This window comes from Terrapene carolina, unplaced genomic scaffold, assembly GCF_002925995.2.
Source record: "Terrapene carolina triunguis isolate 2854851 unplaced genomic scaffold, T_m_triunguis-2.0 Scaffold97, whole genome shotgun sequence".
Classification (NCBI taxonomy): domain Eukaryota; kingdom Metazoa; phylum Chordata; order Testudines; family Emydidae; genus Terrapene; species Terrapene triunguis.
In genome coordinates this window covers 3839069-3856913 of record NW_020664448.1, presented here as the reverse complement: position 1 = coordinate 3856913, position 17845 = coordinate 3839069, and positions in this window count along the sequence as shown.

Sequence of the window (17845 nt, the reverse complement as noted above, 5' to 3'; positions counted from 1 at the left end):
AGCAGAAGTTGGCCTTGTATTTTAAACATTATTTGAGTAGTTTTTGCACGTTGGAGACAGAAGCCTCTGTCAGCATCAGTTGTCCATGCACATGCCAAGTCAGTTCATGTATGGGAACTAGGCAATCTGCACCAGCGTGAGTGAAATGTTACATTGCTCTCCTGGCCTTTCCTACACCCTGGGGCCAGATTTTCAAGGGCTCAGGACCCAGCAGCTTCCCCTGACACACTTCTGGCCAGATTCACAGGGGCCCGGCTCTGACTCTTTGGCCCTGTTGCCAGGACAGAAGCCGGAGCTGGGTTGGGGTAAGAGCCACACGGGCAGCTGTGGGGAGTCGCGGGACACTCCACCTGCCCTGGGCGGGGGGGACTGGGACACAGGCCGGGACCTGCTCTCGGCGCTCCCCGCCCCAGCTCTGGCTTCCAGTTTGGCTTGTTGGCAGGGCCTCTGTGGGAAGAGGAGGGGCAGGGGCGTGGCCATAAAGGGGGCTGGGTCTCGTGCCCCCCCCCCATACTTTGAGGCAGGGGTGACGGATTCTGCCTAAACACCAAATGTGGTCCCAACAGGCTGAGCCCTTTTGAGAATCTGTCCACAGTTGTGGGTGCAGGGCTCTTTGGGGAATCTGCCCCTGTGTAATTATCACTGTCCAAAGAAATGAACAGAAGTCATCAAATTCAAAAGGGAGCTGGTCTGCCTCGCGGAGCTGTAGGACTAGCTTTATTTTGACCTCCAATCATTGCTCAGACTTGGATAGTCATTATGCTGTATGCTGAACCACTTCCACCTTAGTCAATCTTCCGCGCAGGACTGGGTGAATTTTGCTTGAATCTGATTGGTGCCCTTTTTCTAGAGACATTCATGGGCGGTGCGTGAGCCGCCCGTTTGGGGAGGGTGTCCCTGCCCCTGCCCCTTCTTCTGAGGCCCCGCCCCTCCTCTGCCCCCTCCCACTGCGGCTGCCAGCCCCCCACCCCCACCCCAGCCCTGGAGCCAGGCAGCCCCAGCCACCCTGAATCCCAGGCCACAGGCCGGCCCGTGCTAGTCCCAGCCCCCTTGGGGAAGAGGAGCAGACTACCTGGGCTGGGGCCAGGGGGAAGCGGCAGGAAGCAGGAGGGGGCTCAGGGCAGAGTGTGAGCGGGGCCATGCCTGGCTGTTTGGGGAGGCTTAGCCTCTCCTGGCCTTCCAAACCTCCCACCCATGGGTTCCTTATTTTCCCTTCCCTTCTCTCTCTCTCTCTCCCTCTCAGAGATCTGTTGCAGGAACGTTCCCAGAACAGTGAGTTTTAAACAACTATTAGCGGGTGAAAATTCAGTCTGTGCAGAAGGTGAGCCCGGGGCCAATGGACTGGGCCCAGAGTGAGAGAAGAAGGCAAGTGAGGAATAAAGGCTGCCATTGTCAATGAAGTAAAGGAGATGGGGGAACACAATCACAGATTAGCACAGAGAGAGGCCTGCCTGCACAATCTGCTCTGGCCTTCACATGAGGGCAAGGAGCCAATTTCTGCTCTCAGTTACGCTGCTATAAACCTGAAATAACTCCAGCAACGTCAGCGGAGTTACTTCAGATTTAGGCTCAGATTCAGCAAGATACTTAAGGGCAGGCCAAACCTCAACCCTACTGAAGTCAATGGGACTAGTCATAGGCTTTGGGCTAAGCACGTGCTGAAGGACTGCGTTGAGTCAGAGCATTACACAGAAGCAACCGAGAGCAGAATTTAGTCCCAAAAGTCCAATCTTGATACTCTAGAAAAGGGTAGTGGAGGCGTCTGGGTGGGTGATGCTCAGGAATGGAGGGAGACAGGTGCAAAAGGTCATTTGAAGAAGTAGATTTTGGATGAACTGGAGGTCTGGGTGTTGGGATGGCCCAAGAAGAAGAGACTGCAGCAATCAAGGATTGGGAAGGGAGAGGCGTAGGCCTCGGACACTTTGTATTTCCATAGCATCCTTCATCCTAAGAGCTCAAAGCACTTTCCAATCATTCATTTACAGCCTCCCATCACCACTCTGGAGGTGAGGTAACATTCCCAAGGTCACACAGCAAGTTCCTATCAAACTGAGAGTGGAACCCAGGAGTCCTGGTTCCTATACTCTTGCTCTAACCACTACCCCACACGCCCACCTTTAAGTTAACCATATCTTTTCAACTCCCCCTTAAAAGGCTGAGGTCACATGTTGGACTAATGTTTTGGTCTGTCCTTCTTGTACCATAACTAATTCACTCAAATCTCTACAATATTTTAGGCAAGATTCCTAATGTCAGACACCAAATAATCTCTTTGCAGGAATATAAAACAGAGAAAACAATGGAAGGAGACCAATGGAGCTTCCTTTCCGCTCTTCCACCCAGACAACTCCTGCTCCGAACACCCCATCTGCACTGCAGTGTTGTAACTCCTTAGGTCAAGGGACCATCAACCACCCCATTTTCCCTCACAGCCTGGGGACTGCCTAGTTTTAACTTTTTCTTTCCTGTTCCAAGTGAACTTCATTCAGGCTTTATTCAGGCCCTGCAGGGGAGAGGCTCCTACTGGGATATTACAAGGCAAGAAATTAATTTGTTTTGATGGAGATTATAATACAGTCAAAGTGAGTGTCAAAGACTTACCAGAGTGAAACAGTGCTCTGGTGTTGGCTTGCTGCTGGAAGCCGGGGTTGCAACAGAATTTGTTTTGAAGACTCTCTTCTAGGGAGGTAGCCTGGGGGAAAGCAGATGTTTATCATCCCTGCTAGGCACTGGCAGGAGAGTAGATTTCTTTTGCATACTCCAGCAGGCATTCAGCCTCACCAGCGACTCTGTAACTGACTGCAGACACTGCTTACATCATAGCAGAAGCCTTTCATTACGCCGCTCACCATTGCCCCCCTCTTGATCATTAGCAGATCACTGGTCTAGATAGTATTTTAATGAAGAGGGGTGACAGATGACTCTGAAGTCTCGGTCTCCTTTGGCAAATGATGATATGTGTATGAGCCGACTTTGGCTGGCCAGGCTGTCAAGTGGATCTTCCGCATGAGAATTCCATTGCTGAGATTTAACCATTCAAACCCACTGCAGACATCAGCTGCCCCAAGCATCAGCCCGCCCTGTGCATATTATCGGCCACCAGCCAGGAAAGATGGTCAGATTTCAATGTGCTGCACAGTCTCATTTTAGTTCCTAGATTGTTCTTCCTCCAGCATCAAAGCTTTGATGTTGTAAGAAAACCACAGTGAGGACAGGTAGATAGATAGCATTATTTACTTCCCAGTCTTCCCATCCTTCTGGTCAGGGAGAACCATGTAGAATTCTCAAAATTCAGCAAATTATGTGGGACCAGCAGGGATCTGGAAGCAGTTCCAGGTCCTCTTCTGCTTGCCCAGCAAGTCTGGCAGTTGGGGATCCAGCCATATATGGCCCAACGGTGAGATGGGGGATTGTGAGGACTTTCTGACCAGTACCTGCTTTCCACCTGGTCAGCGTTCAACCAACACTTAGTCCCTTATCTGGAACTATGGGGCAGACCCTCTGCAGGTGTAATCAACTGAGCAATACCAATTTACACCAGTGTTGGTGCCAATACAGTATTTTAAGCTTGTGATCTTTTCTCCCTGAGCCATCCCCCTCATCCTCTCTCATGGGGAGATGTTGACAGAATTCACCCTGGACGAGAGCCATCCTTTCTGAAACATGCTTGTGTGTGTCCTGGAAGATAAAGGTCAGAGAGTGCTCTATGATGGGTTATCTCCGTGATTTGCATACTTGAGGCTGCTCTAACTTACACCAGGGGCCGGTATGGCCCTAGTACAGGGGCTCTCGCAACAAATTTTTTGGTGGCCTCAAAGTGAGGCCATCAACTCTGGCTGGTGGCCGCGCTGACAATTTTTCCTAAACTACTTAATTAACTTTAGGAAAAACAAATAAATACGCACATACACATGTCCCAATCAGTGTAATTTATTCAATCTTTTTGCAGACTCGATAATAAAAATAATATACAGTTGTCTCTATTCTTTACTGGACCTAAACAGAATAGAAACACAAATAAGGTGCTGTTGCATGTGTGTGTGTGTGTGTGTGTGTCTTTTTTGTTGTTTCTTTTTGCTTTTTTTGGTTGCTTTTTAAAAAAAAGGCTTGCTAGCTAATAAGTCTGTGGCTGTGAAAAGTGATATTAACAAACACACAAATATCACTTTTCACAGAAGCAGACTTACTCAGTCCTTGCAAGCCTGGGGACAAATTAAGCATTGGATGGGGAGGTCAGGGAAATGGGAGACAGGGGGGAATGCATGACAGGCTGGCAGAGGCAGCGGGGACCAGGGGTGATGAGGGGGATGATCCTTGCAGCCAGGAGTTGGAGCCCCATGGCCAGAGTCTGCTGTCTGTCACCCCACGGCTGGAGCCCGACCCTACCATCCCCAGGAAGGTGGGGAACTCACTAGCTGCCTGCTCCTCCAGCATTTGTGTCTCCAGAGGGGGGCAGGGTCCAACCCTGCTGGTGGCCCTGGAGGAGGCCCACCGCTTTGCCCGCCCCTCTGAGGTTGCAGTGCCGCTCAGGTTTGGCATTGCCCCCCTGACTACCCAATTTGGGTGAGTGAAAGTGTGACTTGGCTCATGGGGTTGCCGTGCCACTCATTCAGATTTGGCCTGCCCAGACTCCCATCGTCATGGCGGCAGCTGGGCCAAACCTGAGTGCCGCTGGGACCCCAGAGATTGCAAGGCTCGGAGCAGGGAGCTGAGTCCAGCCAGCCCCATGGGACGGGAGCCACAGGAGCTGACACGTGACCCTTTGAAACATTCCAGTGACCCAATTTTGGGTCCTGACCCACAGGTCGAGAAACCCTGGCTTAAATGAGACCCTCCACCCCCTCATCTCTGCCCCAAGTGCAGGCAGAGACTAATGGAGAATCAGGCCCCAGGACGGTGCCCTCGCCAGAAACATAGGTGGATGATTTCTCTCCAATTGGTATGGGGAGCCCTTCCCCTTATTTACCAGACACAGGGGGAGAGAGCTGGGGGGGAGAAGAGAAGGGAGGGACAGGGCACTAAAGCAAAGCAGCCTGCTCTCTGATTAGCTAGATAGTCATGTCAGTCTTCCACAGTACCCGCCCCAGCATTAACTAGCACTAGACAAATCTCCATCATTCCTGCCCTGTGGCCCCAGCTGCTGGAGATCAGATTAATGCAATCTCCAAGGTCAGCCTAATTACCTGTTTCTTCTCATTAAAAGAAGAGACAGAGTATCTATTAGAAACCATTAGGTTCTCCCCTCCTCCCTCTTGCTAATGATTTATTAGGTTATTTCCTGTTCCTTTCTCTGCTGAACAGCCGTCTAATTAAAGGCGGCACATTCAGGTCCCTGGCTTTCCACATCTTAGTTGCGTTCTCCATGGTGAAATCCCATTTATTAGGAAAAGGAGCATGGGGAAAGCTGTCAGATGAAACTCAGTTCGCTATTGATTTTACAGTACAAACTAAGTGCTCGTGACAGAAGCTAGAGCAACAGCCCGGATGGTTGGCATCCTCAATGTACAGAGCACAGGCTTGCAGGGGAAGGATAGCTTTGTGGTCAAGGCACTGCTCTACGATTCAGAAAATCTTAATTCCCAGGCTTGCTACTGACTTGCTGTGTGACCTTAAGTAGGTCACTTAATCTCTTTATGCCTCCGTTCCCCTATCTGCAACATGGGGACAGTTCTGTCCTGTCCATTTAGATTGCCAGCTCTTTGGGGCAGGGTGGGTTCTCCTACTACATACAGTGCCTGGTATAACAGGGTCCTGATCATGGCTGGGATCATACAAAGACCTGTAATTTTTCAGCCAGGTCTAATGTTAGCTCATAGGCCCATATAAAACATCTGAGGCCACCCAATAGCAGTCACTAGGGGACACACTACAATTATGAATTGTAACCAAACACAATGGTTTAAAACCTGACTATTAATCAACCATACAGCCAATCATAGGGGGTCTTCACCTCTTTACGGGTTTGTCTGGAGCCTGTTCTTTCCTTCACCTGGGCGGGGTGTCCTTGGGATTTTCTCTTGTGTTGTAATTATACAGTGCAGCGGTCCTGTGCCCAGCTCTGCACATTAATTTGCACAGGAATTCCCCTGCCAAGCTGTTAACTGTACGAATGGGTGATGGAACAATGAGCAATAAGGCACATTGATTTAGGGTAATGGGACCATGCGCTGTTAGCACTACAGATTTACAAATGACCGACCTTGCCAGACAAACTTTTTTTTAAAGAGATAGAATTGTGAGATCAATGGATGAAAAGCTGAAAGTATAATGGGCCCAATTCTGGTCTCACATCAGTTTTCTGCTCCTGTAACTATGGAGTTTTCCCACACGCTCACTGACTTGAACGGTGGAGGAGCAGAAAGGGACGCCCGTGTAGGTGTCAGCAGAACCTCTCGAAAGCTTACTCTCGACATTAATGCAGTTTGGCTTGGCTATGAACGACATGGATTGAAAACTGCCAGAAGGATCATAAACCGAGGACGATTAATGCTAGACTGGACACCACACTGGGGGAAGTGCTGTAGGTAACAAGCATGCACGGATAGCCAAAAATAATTGGGAAAGATTATGAATAACTATGAGTTCAATTATTCTGTACAGTTATTGTGATGGGTCATTCAAAAGGTGCCTGTGGTACTTATATAGGCCTCAGGACTGAGCACCTGACAGTCTTCATCCTCACAACATCCCTGGGGGATTACCCCTATTTTATGGTTGGGGAACTGAGGCACAGAAAGACTAAGGGCTTGTCTATACTTACGCACTGGTTCGGCGGCAGGCAATCGAACTTCTGGGTTTGATTTATCGCGATAAATCGAACCCAGAAGTGCTCGCCGTCGACTCCGGTAATCCTACTCGGCGCGAGGAGTACGCGGAGTCGACGGGGGAGCCTGCCTGCCGCGTCTGGACCGCGGTAAGTTCGAACTAAGGTACGTCGACTTCAGCTACGTTATTCACGTAGCTGAAGTTGCGTACCTTAGTTCAAATTGGGGGGTTAGTGTAGACCAGGCCTAAGTGACTTAATCGCAATCACACAGAAAGCCTGTGGTAGAGCCAGCAACGGAACCCAGGTCTTCTCAGTTGCAGGCTAGCACCTTAACCACCGCACCAGCCTTGCTAGCATTTGTTAGAAATGGTGGGGCTGGGGGGTGGCTTTAAAGGGGTGGAGGGAGACATGTGGAGGAGTTGGCTGAGATTCTCTCAATCCCTCTTGGTTTGAGGGTCCAGCGTTTGTGCCCCCAGCCTGCAATTTGGGGGCTTTATTAGCCTCCGCATTGCTTTTGAATGGCCCAGAAACTGCTGTGGCCAAGACTCCTCTATGCCAGGTCAGGAGGCCTTTGTCCCCTCTACACTGGACTGGGGCAATAAGCTCCACATGGGGCTACACCTCCTATCCATTCAGAAGCTGAGCTTGGGGCAGAGACCTGCAGCCTGCTTGATACTCTGAGTATCGTACTGTGAACCCAGGATACTAGTGCTCTGGGATCTGCACACACGTCTGTTGGCTTCTGGGTGGAGCCACCTAGCCACGCAAATGAAATCAACAAGGGCCCTTGAGCCATATAATGTAGTGTAATGTTCAACACTCCCTCCACACCCCCATCCAAAATAGGCTGAACCTGACCTTCCGGCCAGGATGTTTGAGTGGGCATTGGAGGAGGGCTGAGGAGGTGGGGGTGGGAAGATTAATCGCTATTGGCTTTGCCAGCTGCTGATTAGTACCAGATAAGGTCGGGGTGCTGCTGCTCGGAGATGGCTTTGTAACACCTCCCTATCATGTGGCTGAGATTTTGTCAGGGATGCCCAGAGCGCTGAATGGGCCCTCTCTGAGGAGGAGTCTTTAGAGCTAAAGGGCATCTAGTGTGAATGGATGGGATAACATTTCAAGGATTCCATGGAGGAAAACCAAAAGCACACCCCACAACTAGGAGCACACAGCCCTGTGCCGTTTGTTCCAGTTCAGGTGGTTCACCCCCAGGATAGGCAGGGGTGGCCGTCTTCTCGGATGCAGAGGGAACATCCACGTCAGAGGGACATCGGACTGGATGGGACTTCCTAGGTCATGGAGTCAAGACAAGCTGCCCTGCAATGAAGTCTCCTGCGTTGGCGAGTGTCTCCAAGGGATATAATTGCCAGTCAGGGCAAATGGAGCTATTCTGTAGCCAGTCCAAGTGCCAAACTGTAGATGTGCCACCGAACTCGGTACTTAGATGTGAACAAGAGCTCCCAGGAGCCGAATGAGCACCAGCGTTTTCCCAGCAGAGGCTCAACGCCACCACTTTCTTGCAATGAAACACAGGTTTCTTCCAGCAAGGCTGATGATTTGAGCAGCAGAATGTTCGGCACTGCCCATTCATACCCTGGCACATGGGAGAAGGGAGAAGTACTGCTTTGCATTTACCAAGGGCCGTTCATTACTCCAGGATTTCCAAGTACATGCTCACAGCACCACTGTTATTATTATACCCATTTTCCACAGGGGGAAATTGAGATGCAGACAGGTTAAGGCCAAGATTTACAAAAGTGACTTGTGATTTTGGGAGCCTCAGTTTTTGGGTGCCCAGCTGGCGATGGGATCGGAAAGTGCTGGCCTCCCAGCCAGTGAAAATTGGGCCCCATTAAAGGGCTCTCAAGTTGGGCACCAAAAACCACAAGTCATGTTAGAAAATCTTGTCTGATGTGACTTGCTCTGCATCAGACAGGACCTGACCCAGAGAAGAACCAAACACCCTCTGCCCTGGGGAGCCGAGAGGCCCTTGTGGTAGAGAAGAGAGAGGTTTCAGTTGTATGGATTATAAAGGGGGGTTCTGGGGCAGGCTGCTGAACATGGACAGTTCCTGTGGCTCTTTCTAGCTCACAGCCTGCGCTGTGTTGTCACTGTAGTGTCACCACACAGGCTCTTCCAAAGCGCCGGCATGGACTGCTGATCCCGCTGCGGTCACTGGCCAGACGACTGGTGCTTTGCTGCCCATCTTAGACGTCTTACATACACACATGAACCTCATTCCCCACACTTTGCTCACTTGGAGTTCGCAACAGCAGTTGGCCCTGAAGAGGCGCCCAGTTTCTTTGCTCATGGGGGAAGAGTGCATGGGGCAGACACAGCAAAACAGGGGCTCTTTCTTTTTAAATACTCAGAGAGGTGCCTGCAATTCATTCGCCCTGCAGTGCAGCCACCGGCCAGCTTAACAGGGAGCCCCTGTTTGCGGCTCTCAGTTCAGGGCCTTCTGACTCAGCGGAGATGGAATTACAGCACCGAAGGGAGCTCGATGAAATAACGATTTCCCTTTGGAATTAATTAACGTGGTGCTAAAGCGGTGTTGAAACAAGCACATCTCCGCATCGAAACATTCAATATGTCGCGCTGGCCCCAGCCTCTGTGTGTCGGGGGTGTTCAAAACAAATCCAAGCTGATTTAAACCAGGAAAGTGACCACAGCTGAGCTCTAACCCTCCTTCTCAGACATGGGCAGATCAAACAAATCAGTGGTGACAGTACCTGTGTGGCTGGAGAATCGGCTGAATTCATCAGCCCCATACAAAGAGTGAATCACCGGGTCTCCATGGCAAATAATGGGGACGAGGGATGTCTTCCTATGAACCAGACATCCAAAGTAGAGGGACGTGGTGCTGATCTGTTACTGTGCCAGGCTCTGTGCATAATTAAATGCATTATCCTCTCCATCTCAGTAGCTACGATACCTGTACAGAGGCTTTGTAAGTTACACCAGGTGTTTGGGCTACTGCCAATCCTGCCTTTGTCAGCACATGAAAGATACGCACTTATGCTTCCTTGGTCCTAGTGATGAGCTTGTTGTGTGGGCAAAAATATATTATTATTATTATTACCTGTATCACAGTAGCACTCAGGGGCCCCAGCCAAGACTGTGCTACTTGCTGCCCAGACACAGCATGAGAGACAGTCCCTGCCCCGAAGCAGTCAAGACAGACAAAGGGTGGGAGGGGAAACAGGCACAGAGAGGGGAAGTGACTTGCCCAAGGTCACCCAGCAGATCAGTGGCAGAGCCATGAATTGAATCCAGGTCTCCTGAGGCCCCGCTTAGTGCTCTAGCCACTGGATCATGCTGCCTAACATAGGGTCCTATGGTGCAATCCTTACTCATGCCCTGCTGAGTTCAATGGGCCTGAGCGAGGGCCGTGCTTGTGAGTACAGGAATGGTAATTATCTTACTTGTAAATCCAGTTCAGGGTTTCTTCTTTTCACTGCTTTAAGATACAACATAACTTTACTGTCTCTCTAAGGTGGCCCTAGTGTGCCTGTCACTGTAGTATCTAAGCCTCAATACCTTTGTGTAGCGTCTTTCCTACCAACTGCATCCTGGAGCATGTTTTAGAGTTACTTAATACCAGGCAGTGGATGGCATTTGTGAATTAATTATCCTACCTAGCAATTATACCACACTCCATACTTCCAAAGTGCTGTACAAACATTAACTAGTTAATCTGCACAAGAACCCGGTAAGGTAAGTAAGGCTCAATGGGGAAACTGAGGCACAAGTGACCTGTTCAAGGCTGCACAAGTCAATGCCAGAGCTGGAATTAGGACTCAAGTGCTCCTGGCACCTACTTCTGTGTTCAGAGCACTAAATCTGTGGGTGGCACTCTTCACCCACAGATCTCATGAGCAGGCATCATATTACCTGTTTTACAGATGGGGAAACTGGGGCGGAGAGGCTAAGGGTGGGATTCACAAAGGTATTTAAGTGCCTGACTCCCATTGATTTCAATGGGGAGTTAGACACCTAAGTACTTTTGTGAATTCCATCCTATGTGACATGCTCAGCAACAGATCATGGGTCAGGGCAGAGCCAGGAATAAGACTCCCATTTACTGAGTCCCAGTAGACACAATATTGGGTCTCTAATTACAGAAGACAGTGGTGTAAAGACTTTGCACTGTGAATAAATGAACGCAGACGTCACTAGCAGAGAGCGAGCGATGCTAAGAGGACAATGGTCTGTCCCAGGTTTCTAAGGACACTGAATTAGGATGGTAAAACTCAGTACAGCGTTGCTGTAAATGAATGGCAACTTTATTTAATCCATCCGACTGGGCTGGACGTCACAGGAAAGCAGCCCAGCAGTCTCCTCTATGGAAATACAATGGGCAAAATTTTCAAAGGAGTCGTTGAAATTGCACCCACAAAAATCAGTGAGCGATGCCCCCACCCCCCATGCTGGAGCGTCTGCATGTATAATTGCACAAGTGCGTGGCCGGTTGCACATGCGAGTCCCTGTTTTGTGCACACACATATGGGGCTGGATGTGCAAACAGGCATGGGAAGTGGATATTCGGGTGTGCTTGGAAGCGTGATACGCAAGGGAACTTGCCTGAGTTCTCACATCCATCACTGTATGGGTAGCAAAGTGTGCAAAGGAGGAGGGAAAAGCAGCGTGTGCTGTATGGCCATTATGAAAGAGTGGACGCAGGCTGCCTGAAGCTGTCTGGTATCACTGCACTAGCTGGACACAGCCAGGGAGGGCTGGCACCACCCAAAGGCACTGGGGATTTGGATGCTCTTCAGAAAAACTGCCATGGAGAAAATGGGGGCTCAAATACAACAGAAGGAGGTGATCACGGTTGATAGTTAATAGTGAGAGAGCATTATGGTCCTCAGCCAGATTACGTACAAGTTTATTATTAATGTGATGCAGGATTTGTGTTGCAGTAGCACCTCGGAGCCCCAGCCACGGACCAGGACCTGATTGTGCTAGGCGCTGTACAAACAGAACACCAAGACAGTTCTTACTGCAAAGACCTTACCATGCCTGGTTAGCACGATTACAATGATAACTTGCTCTTACACACCACCTTTCATCTGAGGCGGGCAAGGCGTTTTACAAAGGTGACTAGTATTAGCCTCCTTTTACTGATGGGGCGAGTGGGGTCCAGTGACTTAATCAAGGTCACGCAGAGAGTCAGTGGCAGAGCTGGGACTAGAACCCAAGTCCCCCCGCCTGCTAAGCCTGTGCGCTGACCACTAGACAGGATGGCCTCTGTGTTACTTATGCATAGGGTGCAGCTGGTGTCGTGAAAGTGTCAAGAGTGGGAGGAGCTTGTGGAGTGCAGCTTTGAAGGCTCTTACTGCAGGGGAGAGACAAGGTGGCTGAGGTAATGTGTCTTATTGGACCAAGGTCTGCCAGTGAGAGAGACAAGCTCTAGAGCAGCGCAGAGCTCATCTTCAGCCCCGGGGCTGTACTCAGAGCGGCACCGCTAAGTACAAGGTGGAACAGGTTGTTTAGCCTAGATAGTTAACACCTGTCTCAAGGGATCATTCCAGGGGAAGTGGCCCATAAACTTACTGCATGGAGCTTTCTTGCTAGTGAACCTAGAGCTGGAGGAAGCTGCTGGGAACTGACAGCCCCAGAGACTAAGGTCTGTTGCTCACCCAAGAACAGTGTATCACCTGGGGACGTGCAGGGACAGCTTGCCCACCCCAGCCACATGACTTAGCCACCTTTGAGGGCGAGTTTGTATGTGGACTCCAGGCCTCACTCAGCTGTCAAGGCACCAAACTCAATGGTAGCACGTGTCCACTAGGAACTGGGCTGAAATCCACTCAGTCGCCATCAGACAGTAACGGCTTTAGGGCACTGCTGGCCTGGGCTGCACTCAAACTGGAAGTGAATGACTTCCGAGTGCTGGGAGCTCACCCCGTTAGTGTGTGACTGGAACCAAGGGGCAGGTAACATGCTCAATGTCTCATTTGTGTGTATGGGAATGTGGTGCTGGGGAAAGGGACCCAGCCTTGAAAACCAAGGGCTCCTGTGTCTCCACAGATGATATAGACGAGCTTCTCCCCTCACCCCACACTGTCCCCCTCAGAGTGCCTCAGCCCTGGCCAGCTCTAGGGGCAAGTGGGGGCTTAAGCCTGCGTGACCCATTCAGTCCTTGCCTCTCCAAAGAGACTGCTAATGAGGGGGCCGGTTCTGGGAGCGGGGAGATTGCACTGCAAGTGGCCACCAACGCGCCATTAAATGGTAGCCATTTTCAATCCACCCTCAGCAGGGCTGGATTTGATTTTCTTGGTCCTCCATCTTCTCCCCAAGCCTCAGCATTTCACAGTGCAATGGCTTGTTGGTGGGTTTGTACCCCGTTCCAGGGGGGCACTCTGCACAACACCCATAGCGTCCTCGAGTGTCTTTGCCCACAACACAGTCACTGGCACTGCAGAAGAAACAGGTAGACAGCTGACAACAGGGTGCTAAGAGAAGGCCCAGGAGGAACAACCTCTCTGGGCCTCAGTTTCCTGCCAGTCACTGTTGCCACAGGAAATGAGACACTGTATGCTCTGGTGTTCCCGCTGTATGCTCCAGCAATGCCACATCAGCGTCTCCAGCTCCCCGTGCCAGCAGGCGCTGAGTCCCCCTGAGGTCACACGTCCAGGCCTGGCTCTCCTCTGCCTTGCACCACATCAGAACGGTAGCAGTTTGCACCACATTACACAAATGTAAATGACGACACAGGGGGCAAAGCCAAGGGGACTCAGGCCCTTGGTCTCCAGAAATGCAGGCTGCTACTGGCATACCTTGTGCGAGTCCTGCTGCTGGGAGCTCTTTCTTGTCTATGCAGCAGCTGCAAATCACCTCCCCCTACACGGTCCCACTCCAGCTTGATCATCTGGCAAACCGAACACCTGTGCACTAAATGCACACAGCTGTGTGGCTGCATTTACTGTGCCAGCTCCAGCCACCATGGAAACAGATTCCCTTATAGTTGGATAGGAGAGAGGCCCAGATCTTCAAAGGTATTTAGGCACCTAACTTCCATCACAGTGAGTGGAAGTTAGGAGCCTAAATACCTTTGAGGATTTGGGCCAGAGTAATCCAGAAAGAGACCTTGGCAAACCTGAGAGCCAGCCCCTGCTGTTTCCTGTCTCACGGTTCTCCTTGATCTTGCTTCAATTTTTCTTTTTCTTGTAGCTCCACCTGCTCTGCCTCCTCTGACACGGTTAATTTGCTGCTGCCTCCGTGCGTGAGCTTGGGCAAAGCACAGCCCCGCTTTGTGCCTCAGTTTCCCCATCTTTAAAACAGGAACGCTGGTCCTGTAAAGCTCCTTGCCCCGTTTAGAGGGAAAGCACTGTCAGTGCAAAGTATTAGGGGGGAACCGAGGCACAATGTGGAGTCAGATCACGACGGCCATGCTCTCCAGCACCTCCAGATCTGGAACCTGAATCTTAGTTACACCCAGGATGCTCTATGCTGCTCTGGCAGCACAAAGGGGACAGAGATGCCCCCCTGAGAATATTCCCTCACGTGGGACCTCCAGCCCTGGAGTGTCAGGGGCAGGAGAGGAACAAGGCAGGCTAGACATGCACAGCGGGGGGTGGCTGGATCACATTACACTAGGGCTATTCTCAGTGTCCCCAAACCCAAAGAGAGTCGTGGGAGGCAGAGTGCGTGACAGTAGCCCTGGATTTGCTGTAACTTGCACCAAGGACCCAGCTGGCCCCCATATGCCCCCGGTGCGAGAAGTGAAATGGTGGATTATAGCATCCTTTTCCCTAAACCCTCCATTTTTGCCCCAAGTGATGGGAGGGAGTAACTGAGAATCAGGCTCCTGGTGTTTTGATTTGGCCCACTAGAGGGAAAGGGACCAAGGACTGGATCTTCAAAGGGACCTAGGTGTCTAACTCCCATGGAAATCAATGGGAACTAAGGCACCTAAATTGCTTTGAAGATCTGAATGCAAATGGGGAAATTCAGCTCCTGTACTGGATTCCCAAGCTCCTCTCCAAAGCCTGGGTGCCTCTGGGCTTGGCTTTGGGCCTGTCTCTGACTGTCTTTAGTTTTATTTCGTCACTGACTAGCACAGAGCTCCTCCAGCCAGGGATGCAGACTTGGCTACTTGCGGTGAAGGAAGAGGAATAAAAACAAAGAGGGAAATGAATTCACAGTCTCTGTAGCGCACCCATGAGCCACGGCCGTGTGCTTATTAAAGACTAAGCAGAAAGCACCACCGTGGTTTAGCAGAGAGCTGAGTTCAAGCCACAACACCGGGAGCGGGCTCTCAAACATCCTTTACATCTGCAGGGAAGTGTTTGGGTCACGGGGTCTTTTGATTGGGTCAGTTGCAAAGAAGAGGGGGATCAGGTGCAAAACTCGTCATCTCCAGATGCTACATTTCCTCGCTTAGGTTCAGGCTTCAGATTTCAGGCGTCCCCCAACATTTGTGGGCGTTTGGGCTGGGTTCAGCTTGAGTTCAGGGGCTTCATCTCAATTTTAGGCAACAATGGCCAACCACTGTACCCTTAATATAGTCAGGGTAAACGTCCATAAGTCATGATTTGCCCCCATGAAGCTTACTGCAGTTTCAAGCACCGTTAAGCTGCACCACTGCAAATGGCTTTGCCTGTCTACTCTAGTGGTATCACTGGGTGCAGTTACACTAGTAGCTGGCCACTGATGGCTGGAACCAGGGTAAGTCCCCCGTGCAGAGAAGGCCTAACTGGTGAGATAGTTGCCATTGCTCTGCTGTGTCTGTACAGGAGCTGGAGAGCCAGACCATAATTAGATCATTGGGGGGGAAAGAGTGTCTCCTCCACAGAAAATGGAAGAGAAGCCAACCCAGCCCACACGTCTCCGTCCAAGAGTGGCACACACCCCTCTGTGTCATGGGATGTTTACAGAGCTCCAAAGGGGAAGAGGTTTGCACAGAATGACTGTCCTTTCCTGTTTTTGTTAATGCAGAAGCGGTGTCTGGGCGATGGACAATTATGCTGACTGGGGAAAATGTTCTACTAGTGAAGTCTAATCAGGCAGTGAGATAGTCTCCTAAGTGAGGGGGCCTTCACCACTTGATTTAAGACAGTTAAATAGGATGGGACAATCCTGAAGCCGAGATGTCTAGACTAGATGGACTATCCAGTGGCTTCCTGTGTGACCTGAGGCATGTTGCACATTTCTAATGGCAGTTGGGTGTAAAAATACCCTTAGGTAGCAATGCAAATCTCAGTCTTAATCTCTCTATGCCTCAGCCCCCTATCTGCAAAACAGGGCTAATACAGCATCCTTTCTCCCCCGTTCCGCCTGTCTATGTAGATTGTCAGCTCCTCTTGGGGCAGGGACTGTCTCTGACTATGTGCATGCTCAGCACCCAGCGCAATGAGGCCCCGAGCTTAGCCAGGACTTTTAAGCACGGCCATACTATAAGTTAAAGAACGATAAGAGATATAAATAAAGGTGCCTGTCTTGCTGGTATCTTCTCTGTGAATGTTGATTTATGCTTTTCTGTGGGTTCTTTTCAAGGAACAATCTCTTCCTGGCTCAACAGCGATACTGGGAGTATGAGGAGCGGGCACTGAGCAGGCAGATGCAATAGACGGTTGTTTTGTGCGTTTGTCTGAGCAGCAGGCTGGCACTGATGAGAAAGCAGCAAGATACTAAGGTAGCCAGAATGCAGTGGGCAAGCTTAACAATCATCGTTTTGGCCATCACCAGGAATTGAACCTAAGACCTGCAGGGCTAATGCATGAGCCATTCCACTTTGAAATAAAGGACTGGCCCCCAGAGCCATCAAACTACCTAGAGGCCTAACTTGCACTGAAATCAATGGCAGTGAGGCGCCTAGATGCCTTTGTGGTTCCAAGCCTACGTCCATTAGCTGGGCGGCGTAGCAAACTCCTATCTGCTGCGGCTCTGACACAGCACACACTGAACAGTAAGGAACCTTGTGATGCAGGACTGGAGAGGATACGTCCAGCACTTGTGTCCCAACAGCATGGAAGCAAGTGCAAAGCAATTGCTCGTGCACAAGTAATGGATATTTAGGCACGACGTGGGTGCTGCAACGAACTGCCTAATGGGCACGTGTACTGGCTCCTCTGGGTTGGAATCAGAACTGCTCAAAGGTTTATTATAAGCCCTGTACAGCTAGCAGCTAACAGAGGGTTTCTTTAGCTTGAGTGGTCCGAGGCCTGTGCCGTTAGAGCAAGCAGGCAGGAAAGTGCTAGGTGGTCATGACGTTGCCACCGCGTGAAGAGGAACAAACAAACAATGTACTCTAGGAAGAGTCATTCACCCACTACTTAGATTCAGCTACTTCTAGGGTGAAACACAACAGCTCCTTAATAGTGAATAGCAACACGACAGAACAAGGACGAATAGGAAGTACAGAAGAAGAGGTACTTGATCTACCCTGTGACGTGGGAGGGTCCCAGAGCTCGGGCTGCAGCCTGAGCCTGGAAGTCTACACAGCAATGAAACAGCCCCACCGCCTGAGCCAGCTGGCATGGGCCAGTCACGGGTTTTTCTTTGCTGTGTAGATGTACCCAGAGAGACGTCACCTACTGAATTGCCAACACCACTGCCGGGAGCATGCAGGTTTACGCTGGAGGTTTCCCATCCAAGTATTAAACCAGCCTGCCCCTTCGTAGCTCATATTTGACAAGATCACTGCCGGAAGCGCTAACACAGCAGGATGAATTGTGTTCTTTTCTGTATTCCAAGCAGCAGCTCGGAGTGAAGCCCTTTCACAATCCCCTGCCCACATCTTCTTCAAGAACAACCCCACTTTCAAAGGCCTGGCAGTGGGTACCTGGGCATGTGTCTTATGCCCACAGAGCTATGCTGGGGCTGCATTGCAGGGGGGAGGTGGAGCATTTCCAAAGACACTCCAGTTGTGTTACTGCATCAGAGAGTGAGCACTAAACTCAACAGCAACATCTTCCACTGATTTTAAAAGGCCAGACTGGAATTACAGCCACAGCTGCTTTTGAGGGGTGAATGAGCAGAACAATCAGTTAAGGCTGTAACCTCTAGGCAGTGCCACTGGAGTTACTGGGGTCTATTTGGCTGAGCTAAGTGAGGCCCTACACCAACCTAATG